At 50.5% G+C, this 15223-nt stretch overlaps 16 non-coding genes and 1 pseudogene across 16 annotated transcripts; all 17 read left to right on the top strand.

Annotated features, from left to right (window-relative positions):
* Nucleotides 1-4706: 4706 nt before the first annotated feature.
* On the top strand, nucleotides 4707-4881 carry LOC139293074 (U2 spliceosomal RNA; annotated as a pseudogene).
* A 527-nt stretch (nucleotides 4882-5408) lies between these two features.
* Nucleotides 5409-5525, top strand: LOC139293250 (U5 spliceosomal RNA). The gene has a single exon (XR_011597867.1). It is a non-coding gene; the product is annotated as a U5 spliceosomal RNA (small nuclear RNA).
* A 177-nt stretch (nucleotides 5526-5702) lies between these two features.
* Nucleotides 5703-5893, top strand: LOC139292985 (U2 spliceosomal RNA). Its single transcript, XR_011597652.1, has one exon. It is a non-coding gene; the product is annotated as a U2 spliceosomal RNA (small nuclear RNA).
* Nucleotides 5894-6420: 527 nt separating this feature from the next.
* On the top strand, nucleotides 6421-6537 carry LOC139293248 (U5 spliceosomal RNA). The gene has a single exon (XR_011597865.1). It is a non-coding gene; the product is annotated as a U5 spliceosomal RNA (small nuclear RNA).
* Nucleotides 6538-6714: 177 nt separating this feature from the next.
* LOC139292984 (U2 spliceosomal RNA) lies at nucleotides 6715-6905 on the top strand. The gene has a single exon (XR_011597651.1). It is a non-coding gene; the product is annotated as a U2 spliceosomal RNA (small nuclear RNA).
* Nucleotides 6906-7433: 528 nt separating this feature from the next.
* On the top strand, nucleotides 7434-7550 carry LOC139293312 (U5 spliceosomal RNA). Its single transcript, XR_011597929.1, has one exon. It is a non-coding gene; the product is annotated as a U5 spliceosomal RNA (small nuclear RNA).
* Nucleotides 7551-7727: 177 nt separating this feature from the next.
* Nucleotides 7728-7918, top strand: LOC139292983 (U2 spliceosomal RNA). The gene has a single exon (XR_011597650.1). It is a non-coding gene; the product is annotated as a U2 spliceosomal RNA (small nuclear RNA).
* A 527-nt stretch (nucleotides 7919-8445) lies between these two features.
* LOC139293247 (U5 spliceosomal RNA) lies at nucleotides 8446-8562 on the top strand. Its single transcript, XR_011597864.1, has one exon. It is a non-coding gene; the product is annotated as a U5 spliceosomal RNA (small nuclear RNA).
* Nucleotides 8563-8739: 177 nt separating this feature from the next.
* LOC139292982 (U2 spliceosomal RNA) lies at nucleotides 8740-8930 on the top strand. The gene has a single exon (XR_011597649.1). It is a non-coding gene; the product is annotated as a U2 spliceosomal RNA (small nuclear RNA).
* Nucleotides 8931-9457: 527 nt separating this feature from the next.
* On the top strand, nucleotides 9458-9574 carry LOC139293293 (U5 spliceosomal RNA). Its single transcript, XR_011597907.1, has one exon. It is a non-coding gene; the product is annotated as a U5 spliceosomal RNA (small nuclear RNA).
* Nucleotides 9575-9751: 177 nt separating this feature from the next.
* LOC139292981 (U2 spliceosomal RNA) lies at nucleotides 9752-9942 on the top strand. The gene has a single exon (XR_011597648.1). It is a non-coding gene; the product is annotated as a U2 spliceosomal RNA (small nuclear RNA).
* Nucleotides 9943-10469: 527 nt separating this feature from the next.
* LOC139293291 (U5 spliceosomal RNA) lies at nucleotides 10470-10586 on the top strand. The gene has a single exon (XR_011597906.1). It is a non-coding gene; the product is annotated as a U5 spliceosomal RNA (small nuclear RNA).
* A 177-nt stretch (nucleotides 10587-10763) lies between these two features.
* Nucleotides 10764-10954, top strand: LOC139293023 (U2 spliceosomal RNA). The gene has a single exon (XR_011597688.1). It is a non-coding gene; the product is annotated as a U2 spliceosomal RNA (small nuclear RNA).
* A 527-nt stretch (nucleotides 10955-11481) lies between these two features.
* Nucleotides 11482-11598, top strand: LOC139293246 (U5 spliceosomal RNA). The gene has a single exon (XR_011597863.1). It is a non-coding gene; the product is annotated as a U5 spliceosomal RNA (small nuclear RNA).
* Nucleotides 11599-11775: 177 nt separating this feature from the next.
* Nucleotides 11776-11966, top strand: LOC139292980 (U2 spliceosomal RNA). Its single transcript, XR_011597647.1, has one exon. It is a non-coding gene; the product is annotated as a U2 spliceosomal RNA (small nuclear RNA).
* Nucleotides 11967-12493: 527 nt separating this feature from the next.
* Nucleotides 12494-12610, top strand: LOC139293245 (U5 spliceosomal RNA). Its single transcript, XR_011597862.1, has one exon. It is a non-coding gene; the product is annotated as a U5 spliceosomal RNA (small nuclear RNA).
* A 505-nt stretch (nucleotides 12611-13115) lies between these two features.
* On the top strand, nucleotides 13116-13232 carry LOC139293243 (U5 spliceosomal RNA). The gene has a single exon (XR_011597861.1). It is a non-coding gene; the product is annotated as a U5 spliceosomal RNA (small nuclear RNA).
* The last annotated feature ends 1991 nt before the right edge of the window (nucleotides 13233-15223 follow it).

Below are 15223 nucleotides of genomic sequence, written 5' to 3'. Positions count from 1 at the left end.
AATGTACCAATGGCAGAAAGTGCAATCTTTGTGGAGAAACAACCCACCTCTTCAGAGATTGCCCAAAGTCATTTGCCAACAAACTGAAGGCAGCGAAAACCCCACAAAATGGTGGACAAGAGGAAGCAGTTAGAGAGCTAATTGAAGAAGCTGGGCTGGGAAATTCAAATCTCCCGCCAAATCCTGTGACTGGAAGGCCAGGATCAGGAGAGGCGGGAGAGGGGGAGGGGCCTGCAATTGCCCCACAAATGGAGAGTGGTGAGGAAGATGGGGCAATGCAGGCAGAAGGCGGAGCTAGCTCCGGATATGAAGGAGAGGAGGGGCCTGCAATTGCCCCGCAACTGGAAAGTCTTGAGGAAGATGGGGCAATGCAGGCAAAAGCCGGAGCTTGCTCAGAATGTGAAAATGACCAGTCACAGGGCGATAGTGAGGACGCCTCCCTCCCCAACGCCCAGCAGACCAAGAGGCCTATATCAGAATTGTCCTCTGAGTCTCCTGTAGTCTCAGAGAAGAGGGGAAGAGCTGGGAACTACTCAAACAGCCCATCTGTGGAGGAGCCTAGAGTCTTCCCCTCCAATTCTCCAAATGAGGTCTCTTTCCTAACAATAGCTCTGCAATCAACCCCTAAGGACTCAAATCTCAATGCGACCATGCGTCCAAGGCCTACCCCTAGAGTCCGACAGGGGAATGAAGCTCAACCCCGTCACTCTTCACCCATGAGAGTGAAGGAAGAGCTCCGTTCACAAGAAATTAAATAACTGCTTTTTTTTAACATTGATAATCCCTTTTAGACTTTTAAGATTTCATACCTGTTAATTTTAACCATACTCATGGCACTCACCTTCTCAACCATCAATGTGAGAAGCGTGAAGTCACGAGTTAGAGCCCAGACTGTTTTATCCTTTCTTAATTCTTTTAAGTCAGATGTGTTTTTAATACAGGAATGTGGCCTGCCATTTTTAAACCACTACAGAGAGTGGGAGGAGCTATGGCCACAAACATCGATGTGGAGCGGATCAAACGCAAACAGAAATGACGGAGTGGCCATTTTAATCAAAAACCCCCTGGTTTTGGTGAAGGGCAGCACTGTGGTGAGAGATGGTCGGGCACTTTTAGCACACCTGACTTTTATGGGAAAAGATTTTAACGTCTTAAATATTTATGGCTTTAACGACAGAAATGACAGGTATGATCTTTTAGAAGACTTGCAGTTCCACATGCTAGGTAGGGCACCTTTAGTTGTAGGGGGAGATTTTAATTGTATTTTAAGCAGGAATGATAGGAAGAGAGCAGGTGAAGATTTTAAAGTGGACAAAACCTCAGTTTTATTTCAGGGCATATGCAGGGATTTTAAACTTCTGGACTGTTTTAAAACCATGCATCCCAGAGAAGAGGGCTTCACCTGGTTTAGTGGTGATGGCACCCGAGCCTCTCGCATTGATTACATTTTATCACGTGATTGCCCACCAACTGATGCTAGATTGACACCTGTTTTCTTTTCAGACCACGCAATGCTCTCCTGCACTCTCTCACTCTCTTCGGGTGTGACATCAGGAAGCGGTCTGTGGAAGCTCAACTGCTCCCTTTTAGAAGATAGGGAGTTAGGTAGACAGTATAGAGAGCAGTACCAAGAGTGGCAGACCCTTCAAGACTTCTACGATACACGTGCACACTGGTGGGAAATGGTGAAAGCAAGGACCCAGACTTTCTTTAGACAGGCAGGCAAGAAAAAAAAAGACAGGGACAACAGACGCATGTTGGGACTGCAGAAACGACTCCAGCGGTATTTTAAACTAAACCAACAGGGGATGGATTTTAATGAAGAAATCAAACAAATTAAAACCGAGATGTCAGCCTCAGCAGAAATTAAAAGCAAGGGTGTCATTTTGAGAAGCAAGGAGAGGGAAATAGAGGAAGGAGAGAAGTGCACAAGATATTTTTTTAAGAAAATTATGAATAAAGGGGGGAGTATTTTTAGACTAAGAAAAGAAAATGGGTGCATAGCTGACACCACAGAGGAAATCATAGAAACTGTCGGACATTTTTATAGAGAACTATACAAAGAAAAACACGTTAAGTGGGACACCATGACTGAAGTCTTAGAAGTTATTGACCAAGCAGTAAATGACAGTGAGCTTTTAACCCAAGATTTTAACATTCTCGAGTTAAATAAATGTCTCAAGTCTTTTAAGGCAGGTAAGTCTCCAGGAGAAGATGGGCTCCCTCTGGAATTTTATGTGACGTTCTGGGACATTTTAGCACCTGACTTGCTTGCTGTTTTTATGGATTTTGAAAAACTTGACCGACTTCCTGACAGTTTTAGAGTAGGGATAGTGACTCTCCTTCACAAAGACAAAGACAAGACAGATTTGAAGAACTGGAGACCCATTACACTTTTAAATTTTGATTGTAAACTTTTTAGTAAGGTTTTAGCATCCCGCATGTCTTTGTTTTTAGAAGACCTGATTCACCCTGATCAAGCCTGTGCTGTCCCGGGGAGGAAGATCACCGACAGCCTCGTACTGATCCGAGACACCATCTGTTATGCGAGAGACAGAAACATCCGGCTAGTTGTCCTAAATTTAGATTTTGAGAAAGCCTTTGATCGGATCTCGCACCAGTACCTTTTCCAGGTGCTGCAAAAAATGGGGTTTCCAAGAAGGTTTATAGCCTGGGTGAGAATGCTGTACCAGGGCATTACCAGCAAATTCACTGTTAACGGGCATCTTACAGAAGCAGTGGATATAAACTGCGGTGTCCGTCAGGGTTGTCCGTTATCTGCCCTCCTCTATGTTCTCTGCATAGAACCACTGGCACAGATCTTGAGAAGGGACCAACAAATCAATGGGGTTGGAGCCCCAGGGAGCGGGGGACTGGAGACAAAGTGTTTTTTATACATGGACGACGTGAACATTTTATGCACTGACCTTTTATCTGTCAACAGGACGCTGGACTTGACTGACTGGTTTGGACGGGCCTCTGGGTCAAAACTCAACAGAGGCAAGACCCAAGCCCACTTTTATGGACCGTGGACAGCGACTGAGATGACAGGACTCCCCCTGACTGTGACCCAGACAGACCAAAAGATACTTGGGATCAAATTTGATAGGGAGGGGGGAGGGAAAACAAATTGGCCAGACATTGTAGGGAAAGTCAGGCAGAGACTAGGGTACTGGAGACTTAGAAGACTGACAATGGAAGGAAAGGTTTTAATCATCAAAGCTGTGATTTTACCTTTGCTTTTACTCATCAGTTCTGTTTTTTTCCCACCTAGAAGAGTGCTTTTAGACTTGGAAAGAGCCATCTTTTATTTCCTGTGGGGCTCCAAGTGGGAACGTCTGAGGAGATATGTGATGAAGAAGCCGAAGGAGAAAGGAGGAAAAGGAGTCCCGGACCTGTACTTGTTTTTAGGGAGCAGATACACAGCACTACACATCACAACCGCCACAGCCCCATCCAGAAACCCCAAAACAACAGCAATGACACGGTTCTGGATGGGGTCCTACCTCAGACGATTAAAAATTTTACCCAATGATCTTAAAGTACCTGTGTCTTTTAACCTGCCACCAACCTATGCTTTTATCCAGACATTTTTAAGGCATTTTAACCTTGAGCAGGAGGAGTTGAAAGTTTTAACCAACCACCGTTCTGTCATTTCTGTTGTGCAGGAGCAGGAACCAGTGAGTCCAGTGCGCGGGCTCGCATTGGGCGAGCCTTCAGCAGTGTGGCGCAACGTGAACCATTCCGCTCTTCCAAACAGACTCCGGGACCTGTCATGGATGGTGGCTCACGAGATCCTCCCAGTCAGGTCCGTAATGCACTCCCGGGGCTTGTCCACACATTCAACTTGTCCCCGACCAGGTTGTGGCGCGCCCGAGTCGGTGAGGCATTTGCTCTGGGAGTGCAGCGCTGCCGTAGAACAGTGGGCAACGGCCGGCTCCTTGCAATTCCCGTACTTGCCAGCAAGGGAGGTCCTTACAGCACAGCTGGTGCTGTATGGGGTGGGCCAAAAACAATTGCCGGCATGCGACTTCTCCAAGCAGTGGCTTACCCTAGCCGCCATAAAAGACGCCATATGGACCTCCAGAAACTTGCTGGCAAGGAAGCACATGCAGATCCCCCCCGTGGCTGCGATCCGGATGGCCGCAGCGACGGTCCAAGCAGCCGAAGCTGCAGGCGGCAGGCCAAGGACACAGCCACAAAGAAGAATCGCATTTGTGCCCATTCGGACGAAGGAGCCGGAGCCACACAAAAGAAGTTCAAAGCAGCGGCGGCCTGACTCTCCGGGTGAGGCAGGTGGGAAGGAGCAACAGGGCGAAGGTCTCCTCTGAGCACCAAGAAAGGATTCCGAGAGACCAAATCTGTTTGGGAGAGCGGAATGACTTATCCTTGGTAGGGAATCACTATGCTCCTGCACAGCAATGGAGTTGGAAGGGAGGATTTTTACCGAAGCACTCCCCATTTGTTTTTGTTTTTTTTGTTGGGTTGGACATTTTAAAATGGACACTCAAAACACACAGACATGCACAAAATGTATAATTTTTAACTTGTGAGAAATCTCATCTGTAATACCTCTGACGACAGTGTTTTGAATATTTAAATATGGTTTTACACCATTGTATTGATTGATTTCTTGTATTTTAAAAGGTAATTTGTATGTCTTAACTCTGGGTTTTATGTGAAATTACTATGAAATGAGTGTCAATAAATCTTTTCGAAAGAAAAAAATCTGTTCTTATCAGTTTAATATCTGATATGTCCTCTATAAGGGGACAACATATTAAATGGATTTTTAGCACCGGGAGCTGAAAAAGGGGCTTGCCCCGTTCACTCCACGCATTGACCCGGTATTGCAGTGCCGCCGGGAACGGTGCACCCATCTCCTGCCTTGTGAAAAAGCAAATACCGACACAAACAGAGAGTCGGGGTCAAACCCTCTGCTGACTGCCTGACGTCCCTCGCCGAGCCTCATCTGGGCTCCCGCTCTCAAATGACTGTGTATCATCCGTGACCACTGGGGTGGGGGCAGAGCGCAGCTCAGCATCAACAGCCAGATGAAGCCACCCAAAAAAATGCAGCCAGATTCGCACTTTTGACTCGCAGACAGATAGGGAACATTGCCCTACTGCCACCGGTACGTACGGTTAAACGTGCCCTGCACTTTCGCTCCCCTCGTCACAGAGAGTCCGCAAGGGCCTGAGTGTTTGGGACATTTGGTAGCCTGTGTCCAAAAGCCAGGCCTTCATTTCTCCGCGATCCCATTGGATAGAGCCTGTGCTAATGTGGGGAGGGCTAGGGGAATGTGCGTGGCCTGGTATTTGGGACTCCACAAGCAGAGTGAGGCTTACCGTGAGGGTAGTGACCGGGGCGACTAGGCTCCTCGGCCGCTCTCCTGGAGAGGCCTGTACTTACTCGGGTTTCTCTTCATCACGTACAAGCCTTTCGCCTTTTACTAAAGACTTCCGTGGAGAGGAACACCAATGAGTTAAAACTATTTTTGGCAGGCTCTGCCGTGTGGCTGAGCCTCGTGCGTTTGTGAAAAGCAACAAGAAGCTGTCCTTAACAAGATTTAGGCTGCCACCTTGTCGGCTTGGGAGGAGGCGCTGAGAAGCAGCCATTGTTATGCGCGCTTGAAACGACTGCGCCAGGACAAGGGAGAGCTGTTCCAGAATGTGGCCTCTGGAAGCAAACAGCCAGGGCTCATCGCTTCTCGGCCTTTTGGCTAAGATCAAGTGTAGTATCTGTTCTTATCAGTTTAATATCTGATATGTCCTCTATAAGGGGACAACATATTAAATGGATTTTTAGCACCGGGAGCTGAAAAAGGGGCTTGCCCCGTTCACTCCACGCATCGACCCGGTATTGCAGTGCCGCCGGGAACGGTGCACCCATCTCCTGCCTTGTGAAAAAGCAAATACCGACACAAACAGAGAGTCGGGGTCAAACCCTCTGCTGACTGCCTGACGTCCCTCGCCGAGCCTCATCTGGGCTCCCGCTCTCAAATGACTGTGTATCATCCGTGACCACTGGGGTGGGGGCAGAGCGCAGCTCAGCATCAACAGCCAGATGAAGCCACCCAAAAAAATGCAGCCAGATTCGCACTTTTGACTCGCAGACAGATAGGGAACATTGCCCTACTGCCACCGGTACGTACGGTTAAACGTGCCCTGCACTTTCGCTCCCCTCGTCACAGAGAGTCCGCAAGGGCCTGAGTGTTTGGGACATTTGGTAGCCTGTGTCCAAAAGCCAGGCCTTCATTTCTCCGCGATCCCATTGGATAGAGCCTGTGCTAATGTGGGGAGGGCTAGGGGAATGTGCGTGGCCTGGTATTTGGGACTCCACAAGCAGAGTGAGGCTTACCGTGAGGGTAGTGACCGGGGCGACTAGGCTCCTCGGCCGCTCTCCTGGAGAGGCCTGTACTTACTCGGGTTTCTCTTCATCACGTACAAGCCTTTCGCCTTTTACTAAAGACTTCCGTGGAGAGGAACACCAATGAGTTAAAACTATTTTTGGCAGGCTCTGCCGTGTGGCTGAGCCTCGTGCGTTTGTGAAAAGCAACAAGAAGCTGTCCTTAACAAGATTTAGGCTGCCACCTTGTCGGCTTGGGAGGAGGCGCTGAGAAGCAGCCATTGTTATGCGCGCTTGAAACGACTGCGCCAGGACAAGGGAGAGCTGTTCCAGAATGTGGCCTCTGGAAGCAAACAGCCAGGGCTCATCGCTTCTCGGCCTTTTGGCTAAGATCAAGTGTAGTATCTGTTCTTATCAGTTTAATATCTGATATGTCCTCTATAAGGGGACAACATATTAAATGGATTTTTAGCACCGGGAGCTGAAAAAGGGGCTTGCCCCGTTCACTCCACGCATCGACCCGGTATTGCAGTGCCGCCGGGAACGGTGCACCCATCTCCTGCCTTGTGAAAAAGCAAATACCGACACAAACAGAGAGTCGGGGTCAAACCCTCTGCTGACTGCCTGACGTCCCTCGCCGAGCCTCATCTGGGCTCCCGCTCTCAAATGACTGTGTATCATCCGTGACCACTGGGGTGGGGGCAGAGCGCAGCTCAGCATCAACAGCCAGATGAAGCCACCCAAAAAAATGCAGCCAGATTCGCACTTTTGACTCGCAGACAGATAGGGAACATTGCCCTAATGCCAACCGGTACGTACGGTTAAACGTGCCCTGCACTTTCGCTCCCCTCGTCACAGAGAGTCCGCAAGGGCCTGAGTGTTTGCGACATTTGGTAGCCTGTGTCCAAAAGCCAGGCCTTCATTTCTCCGCGATCCCATTGGATAGAGCCTGTGCTAATGTGGGGAGGGCTAGGGGAATGTGCGTGGCCTGGTATTTGGGACTCCACAAGCAGAGTGAGGCTTACCGTGAGGGTAGTGACCGGGGCGACTAGGCTCCTCGGCCGCTCTCCTGGAGAGGCCTGTACTTACTCGGGTTTCTCTTCATCAAGTACAAGCCTTTCGCCTTTTACTAAAGACTTCCGTGGAGAGGAACACCAATGAGTTAAAACTATTTTTGGCAGGCTCTGCCGTGTGGCTGAGCCTCGTGCGTTTGTGAAAAGCAACAAGAAGCTGTCCTTAACAAGATTTAGGCTGCCACCTTGTCGGCTTGGGAGGAGGCGCTGAGAAGCAGCCATTGTTATGCGCGCTTGAAACGACTGCGCCAGGACAAGGGAGAGCTGTTCCAGAATGTGGCCTCTGGAAGCAAACAGCCAGGGCTCATCGCTTCTCGGCCTTTTGGCTAAGATCAAGTGTAGTATCTGTTCTTATCAGTTTAATATCTGATATGTCCTCTATAAGGGGACAACATATTAAATGGATTTTTAGCACCGGGAGCTGAAAAAGGGGCTTGCCCCGTTCACTCCACGCATCGACCCGGTATTGCAGTGCCGCCGGGAACGGTGCACCCATCTCCTGCCTTGTGAAAAAGCAAATACCGACACAAACAGAGAGTCGGGGTCAAACCCTCTGCTGACTGCCTGACGCCCCTCGCCGAGCCTCATCTGGGCTCCCGCTCTCAAATGACTGTGTATCATCCGTGACCACTGGGGTGGGGGCAGAGCGCAGCTCAGCATCAACAGCCAGATGAAGCCACCCAAAAAAATGCAGCCAGATTCGCACTTTTGACTCGCAGACAGATAGGGAACATTGCCCTACTGCCACCGGTACGTACGGTTAAACGTGCCCTGCACTTTCGCTCCCCTCGTCACAGAGAGTCCGCAAGGGCCTGAGTGTTTGGGACATTTGGTAGCCTGTGTCCAAAAGCCAGGCCTTCATTTCTCCGCGATCCCATTGGATAGAGCCTGTGCTAATGTGGGGAGGGCTAGGGGAATGTGCGTGGCCTGGTATTTGGGACTCCACAAGCAGAGTGAGGCTTACCGTGAGGGTAGTGACCGGGGCGACTAGGCTCCTCGGCCGCTCTCCTGGAGAGGCCTGTACTTACTCGGGTTTCTCTTCATCACGTACAAGCCTTTCGCCTTTTACTAAAGACTTCCGTGGAGAGGAACACCAATGAGTTAAAACTATTTTTGGCAGGCTCTGCCGTGTGGCTGAGCCTCGTGCGTTTGTGAAAAGCAACAAGAAGCTGTCCTTAAGAAGATTTAGGCTGCCACCTGGGCGGCTTGGGAGGAGGCGCTGAGAAGCAGCCATTGTTATGCGCGCTTGAAACGACTGCGCCAGGACAAGGGAGAGCTGTTCCAGAATGTGGCCTCTGGAAGCAAACAGCCAGGGCTCATCGCTTCTCGGCCTTTTGGCTAAGATCAAGTGTAGTATCTGTTCTTATCAGTTTAATATCTGATATGTCCTCTATAAGGGGACAACATATTAAATGGATTTTTAGCACCGGGAGCTGAAAAAGGGGCTTGCCCCGTTCACTCCACGCATCGACCCGGTATTGCAGTGCCGCCGGGAACGGTGCACCCATCTCCTGCCTTGTGAAAAAGCAAATACCGACACAAACAGAGAGTCGGGGTCAAACCCTCTGCTGACTGCCTGACGTCCCTCGCCGAGCCTCATCTGGGCTCCCGCTCTCAAATGACTGTGTATCATCCGTGACCACTGGGGTGGGGGCAGAGCGCAGCTCAGCATCAACAGCCAGATGAAGCCACCCAAAAAAATGCAGCCAGATTCGCACTTTTGACTCGCAGACAGATAGGGAACATTGCCCTACTGCCACCGGTACGTACGGTTAAACGTGCCCTGCACTTTCGCTCCCCTCGTCACAGAGAGTCCGCAAGGGCCTGAGTGTTTGGGACACTTGGTAGCCTGTGTCCAAAAGCCAGGCCTTCATTTCTCCGCGATCCCATTGGATAGAGCCTGTGCTAATGTGGGGAGGGCTAGGGGAATGTGCGTGGCCTGGTATTTGGGACTCCACAAGCAGAGTGAGGCTTACCGTGAGGGTAGTGACCGGGGCGACTAGGCTCCTCGGCCGCTCTCCTGGAGAGGCCTGTACTTACTCGGGTTTCTCTTCATCACGTACAAGCCTTTCGCCTTTTACTAAAGACTTCCGTGGAGAGGAACACAAATGAGTTAAAACTATTTTTGGCAGGCTCTGCCGTGTGGCTGAGCCTCGTGCGTTTGTGAAAAGCAACAAGAAGCTGTCCTTAAGAAGATTTAGGCTGCCACCTGGGCGGCTTGGGAGGAGGCGCTGAGAAGCAGCCATTGTTATGCGCGCTTGAAACGACTGCGCCAGGACAAGGGAGAGCTGTTCCAGAATGTGGCCTCTGGAAGCAAACAGCCAGGGCTCATCGCTTCTCGGCCTTTTGGCTAAGATCAAGTGTAGTATCTGTTCTTATCAGTTTAATATCTGATATGTCCTCTATAAGGGGACAACATATTAAATGGATTTTTAGCACCGGGAGCTGAAAAAGGGGCTTGCCCCGTTCACTCCACGCATCGACCCGGTATTGCAGTGCCGCCGGGAACGGTGCACCCATCTCCTGCCTTGTGAAAAAGCAAATACCGACACAAACAGAGAGTCGGGGTCAAACCCTCTGCTGACTGCCTGACGTCCCTCGCCGAGCCTCATCTGGGCTCCCGCTCTCAAATGACTGTGTATCATCCGTGACCACTGGGGTGGGGGCAGAGCGCAGCTCAGCATCAACAGCCAGATGAAGCCACCCAAAAAAATGCAGCCAGATTCGCACTTTTGACTCGCAGACAGATAGGGAACATTGCCCTACTGCCACCGGTACGTACGGTTAAACGTGCCCTGCACTTTCGCTCCCCTCGTCACAGAGAGTCCGCAAGGGCCTGAGTGTTTGGGACACTTGGTAGCCTGTGTCCAAAAGCCAGGCCTTCATTTCTCCGCGATCCCATTGGATAGAGCCTGTGCTAATGTGGGGAGGGCTAGGGGAATGTGCGTGGCCTGGTATTTGGGACTCCACAAGCAGAGTGAGGCTTACCGTGAGGGTAGTGACCGGGGCGACTAGGCTCCTCGGCCGCTCTCCTGGAGAGGCCTGTACTTACTCGGGTTTCTCTTCATCACGTACAAGCCTTTCGCCTTTTACTAAAGACTTCCGTGGAGAGGAACACAAATGAGTTAAAACTATTTTTGGCAGGCTCTGCCGTGTGGCTGAGCCTCGTGCGTTTGTGAAAAGCAACAAGAAGCTGTCCTTAACAAGATTTAGGCTGCCACCTTGTCGGCTTGGGAGGAGGCGCTGAGAAGCAGCCATTGTTATGCGCGCTTGAAACGACTGCGCCAGGACAAGGGAGAGCTGTTCCAGAATGTGGCCTCTGGAAGCAAACAGCCAGGGCTCATCGCTTCTCGGCCTTTTGGCTAAGATCAAGTGTAGTATCTGTTCTTATCAGTTTAATATCTGATATGTCCTCTATAAGGGGACAACATATTAATTGGATTTTTAGCACCGGGAGCTGAAAAAGGGGCTTGCCCCGTTCACTCCACGCATCGACCCGGTATTGCAGTGCCGCCGGGAACGGTGCACCCATCTCCTGCCTTGTGAAAAAGCAAATACCGACACAAACAGAGAGTCGGGGTCAAACCCTCTGCTGACTGCCTGACGTCCCTCGCCGAGCCTCATCTGGGCTCCCGCTCTCAAATGACTGTGTATCATCCGTGACCACTGGGGTGGGGGCAGAGCGCAGCTCAGCATCAACAGCCAGATGAAGCCACCCAAAAAAATGCAGCCAGATTCGCACTTTTGACTCGCAGACAGATAGGGAACATTGCCCTACTGCCACCGGTACGTACGGTTAAACGTGCCCTGCACTTTCGCTCCCCTCGTCACAGAGAGTCCGCAAGGGCCTGAGTGTTTGGGACACTTGGTAGCCTGTGTCCAAAAGCCAGGCCTTCATTTCTCCGCGATCCCATTGGATAGAGCCTGTGCTAATGTGGGGAGGGCTAGGGGAATGTGCGTGGCCTGGTATTTGGGACTCCACAAGCAGAGTGAGGCTTACCGTGAGGGTAGTGACCGGGGCGACTAGGCTCCTCGGCCGCTCTCCTGGAGAGGCCTGTACTTACTCGGGTTTCTCTTCATCACGTACAAGCCTTTCGCCTTTTACTAAAGACTTCCGTGGAGAGGAACACCAATGAGTTAAAACTATTTTTGGCAGGCTCTGCCGTGTGGCTGAGCCTCGTGCGTTTGTGAAAAGCAACAAGAAGCTGTCCTTAACAAGATTTAGGCTGCCACCTTGTCGGCTTGGGAGGAGGCGCTGAGAAGCAGCCATTGTTATGCGCGCTTGAAACGACTGCGCCAGGACAAGGGAGAGCTGTTCCAGAATGTGGCCTCTGGAAGCAAACAGCCAGGGCTCATCGCTTCTCGGCCTTTTGGCTAAGATCAAGTGTAGTATCTGTTCTTATCAGTTTAATATCTGATATGTCCTCTATAAGGGGACAACATATTAAATGGATTTTTAGCACCGGGAGCTGAAAAAGGGGCTTGCCCCGTTCACTCCACGCATCGACCCGGTATTGCAGTGCCGCCGGGAACGGTGCACCCATCTCCTGCCTTGTGAAAAAGCAAATACCGACACAAACAGAGAGTCGGGGTCAAACCCTCTGCTGACTGCCTGACGTCCCTCGCCGAGCCTCATCTGGGCTCCCGCTCTCAAATGACTGTGTATCATCCGTGACCACTGGGGTGGGGGCAGAGCGCAGCTCAGCATCAACAGCCAGATGAAGCCACCCAAAAAAATGCAGCCAGATTCGCACTTTTGACTCGCAGACAGATAGGGAACATTGCCCTACTGCCACCGGTACGTACGGTTAAACGTGCCCTGCACTTTCGCTCCCCTCGTCACAGAGAGTCCGCAAGGGCCTGAGTGTTTGGGACATTTGGTAGCCTGTGTCCAAAAGCCAGGCCTTCATTTCTCCGCGATCCCATTGGATAGAGCCTGTGCTAATGTGGGGAGGGCTAGGGGAATGTGCGTGGCCTGGTATTTGGGACTCCACAAGCAGAGTGAGGCTTACCGTGAGGGTAGTGACCGGGGCGACTAGGCTCCTCGGCCGCTCTCCTGGAGAGGCCTGTACTTACTCGGGTTTCTCTTCATCACGTACAAGCCTTTCGCCTTTTACTAAAGACTTCCGTGGAGAGGAACACCAATGAGTTAAAACTATTTTTGGCAGGCTCTGCCGTGTGGCTGAGCCTCGTGCGTTTGTGAAAAGCAACAAGAAGCTGTCCTTAACAAGATTTAGGCTGCCACCTTGTCGGCTTGGGAGGAGGCGCTGAGAAGCAGCCATTGTTATGCGCGCTTGAAACGACTGCGCCAGGACAAGGGAGAGCTGTTCCAGAATGTGGCCTCTGGAAGCAAACAGCCAGGGCTCATCGCTTCTCGGCCTTTTGGCTAAGATCAAGTGTACATTGCCCTACTGCCACCGGTACGTACGGTTAAACGTGCCCTGCACTTTCGCTCCCCTCGTCACAGAGAGTCCGCAAGGGCCTGAGTGTTTGGGACATTTGGTAGCCTGTGTCCAAAAGCCAGGCCTTCATTTCTCCGCGATCCCATTGGATAGAGCCTGTGCTAATGTGGGGAGGGCTAGGGGAATGTGCGTGGCCTGGTATTTGGGACTCCACTAGCAGAGTGAGGCTTACCGTGAGGGTAGTGACCGGGGCGACTAGGCTCCTCGGCCGCTCTCCTGGAGAGGCCTGTACTTACTCGGGTTTCTCTTCATCACGTACAAGCCTTTCGCCTTTTACTAAAGACTTCCGTGGAGAGGAACACCAATGAGTTAAAACTATTTTTGGCAGGCTCTGCCGTGTGGCTGAGCCTCGTGCGTTTGTGAAAAGCAACAAGAAGCTGTCCTTAACAAGATTTAGGCTGCCACCTTGTCGGCTTGGGAGGAGGCGCTGAGAAGCAGCCATTGTTATGCGCGCTTGAAACGACTGCGCCAGGACAAGGGAGAGCTGTTCCAGAATGTGGCCTCTGGAAGCAAACAGCCAGGGCTCATCGCTTCTCGGCCTTTTGGCTAAGACTGTGATCGCTTCCTGTTGGTGGTAAAAACTTTTGCCTGTTTGTGGCATTGTGTTTTACTTCCCATTCTCGGGAGGACATTCACCTTATTCCTTGTGGAGAAAATTTCAACTCTATTGTAGTTGTAAATCCTACACCTAAAGGAATTCATTGGCACAGAGTACTGCTTACCTCTACTCTGTTGATTTAACATCTTGTCCCGGCTAAACAAGAAAAGGTAAGTTCGTTTTAATTATTTGCTGGTTTTAACATATTTATTGATCTTAGTTCTATTTATATCGTCTTTGTTTCTTTTTGTTTTGTTTTTTTTTAGACAATTCTTAAGTGTTTTAGTCCTTCTTTTTAATCCTTTCAGTTTGTGGTGCCTCCACCATGTCGGCCAACATTTCCGGCATGCGGAGGCACCACAGTGTCAGATTTACCTTTAAAGAAAATGACCATGGAAAGCCCCTGGGGATGTCCAGAATTGACTTCTCCAGGAGGTTAATCCAAAAAACCCTTAAGTTTGAACCAGAGAATATAAATTGCATTGTTACTCTACCAACGAATAAAGGTTTCGATGTAAGCTTTCGGTCTGCCGCGCTGCTGAGAGAGTTTTGGACACGCTTTGAAAATGTAAAACCCCAGTTTTCCGCTTTTAATGTTGAGAAACTGACTGATAATGCCTCCAAAACCATCATTATCAGAATGTTCAATGAGACCGTGAATGCGGATGACATTTGTTTGTGGCTGGGTAGATACTGCACTGTAAAAGGACAGGCTACCAAAGTGAAAGATGAGGATGGCATTTGGAATTGCGCTTGGAGGGTCCCCATCCAACAATGGCAGGACCCCCAAGGCTTCCAGGGCCTGAAACATCTGCCATCTGTGATAGTTCTGGGAAACAACAGAGGCTACATTCACTACCAGGGCCAGCCCAAGCTGTGCCGCAAGTGTGGTGAGCATGGGCACCTGGCAGAAGCGTGTCAGCAGACTATTTGTGGAAAATGTAGAGAAATTGGGCACACCTTTGAGGAATGTACCAATGGCAGAAAGTGCAATCTTTGTGGAGAAACAACCCACCTCTTCAGAGATTGCCCAAAGTCATTTGCCAACAAACTGAAGGCAGCGAAAACCCCACAAAATGGTGGACAAGAGGAAGCAGTTAGAGAGCTAATTGAAGAAGCTGGGCTGGGAAATTCAAATCTCCCGCCAAATCCTGTGACTGGAAGGCCAGGATCAGGAGAGGCGGGAGAGGGGGAGGGGCCTGCAATTGCCCCACAAATGGAGAGTGGTGAGGAAGATGGGGCAATGCAGGCAGAAGGCGGAGCTAGCTCCGGATATGAAGGAGAGGAGGGGCCTGCAATTGCCCCGCAACTGGAAAGTCTTGAGGAAGATGGGGCAATGCAGGCAAAAGCCGGAGCTTGCTCAGAATGTGAAAATGACCAATCACAGGGCGATAGTGAGGACGCCTCCCTCCCCAACGCCCAGCAGACCAAGAGGCCTATATCAGAATTGTCCTCTGAGTCTCCTGTAGTCTCAGAGAAGAGGGGAAGAGCTGGGAACTACTCAAACAGCCCATCTGTGGAGGAGCCTAGAGTCTTCCCCTCCAATTCTCCAAATGAGGTCTCTTTCCTAACAATAGCTCTGCAATCAACCCCTAAGGACTCAAATCTCAATGCGACCATGCGTCCAAGGCCTACCCCTAGAGTCCGACAGGGGAATGAAGCTCAACCCCGTCACTCTTCACCCATGAGAGTGAAGGAAGAGCTCCGTTCACAAGAAATTTAAATAACTGCTTTTTTTTTAA

Source organism: Enoplosus armatus, chromosome 11 (genome assembly GCF_043641665.1).
Source record: "Enoplosus armatus isolate fEnoArm2 chromosome 11, fEnoArm2.hap1, whole genome shotgun sequence".
In the NCBI taxonomy this organism is placed as follows: domain Eukaryota; kingdom Metazoa; phylum Chordata; class Actinopteri; order Centrarchiformes; family Enoplosidae; genus Enoplosus; species Enoplosus armatus.
The sequence above is the reverse complement of the archived record's forward strand: the minus strand, read 5'-3'. Positions and strand labels throughout refer to the sequence as shown.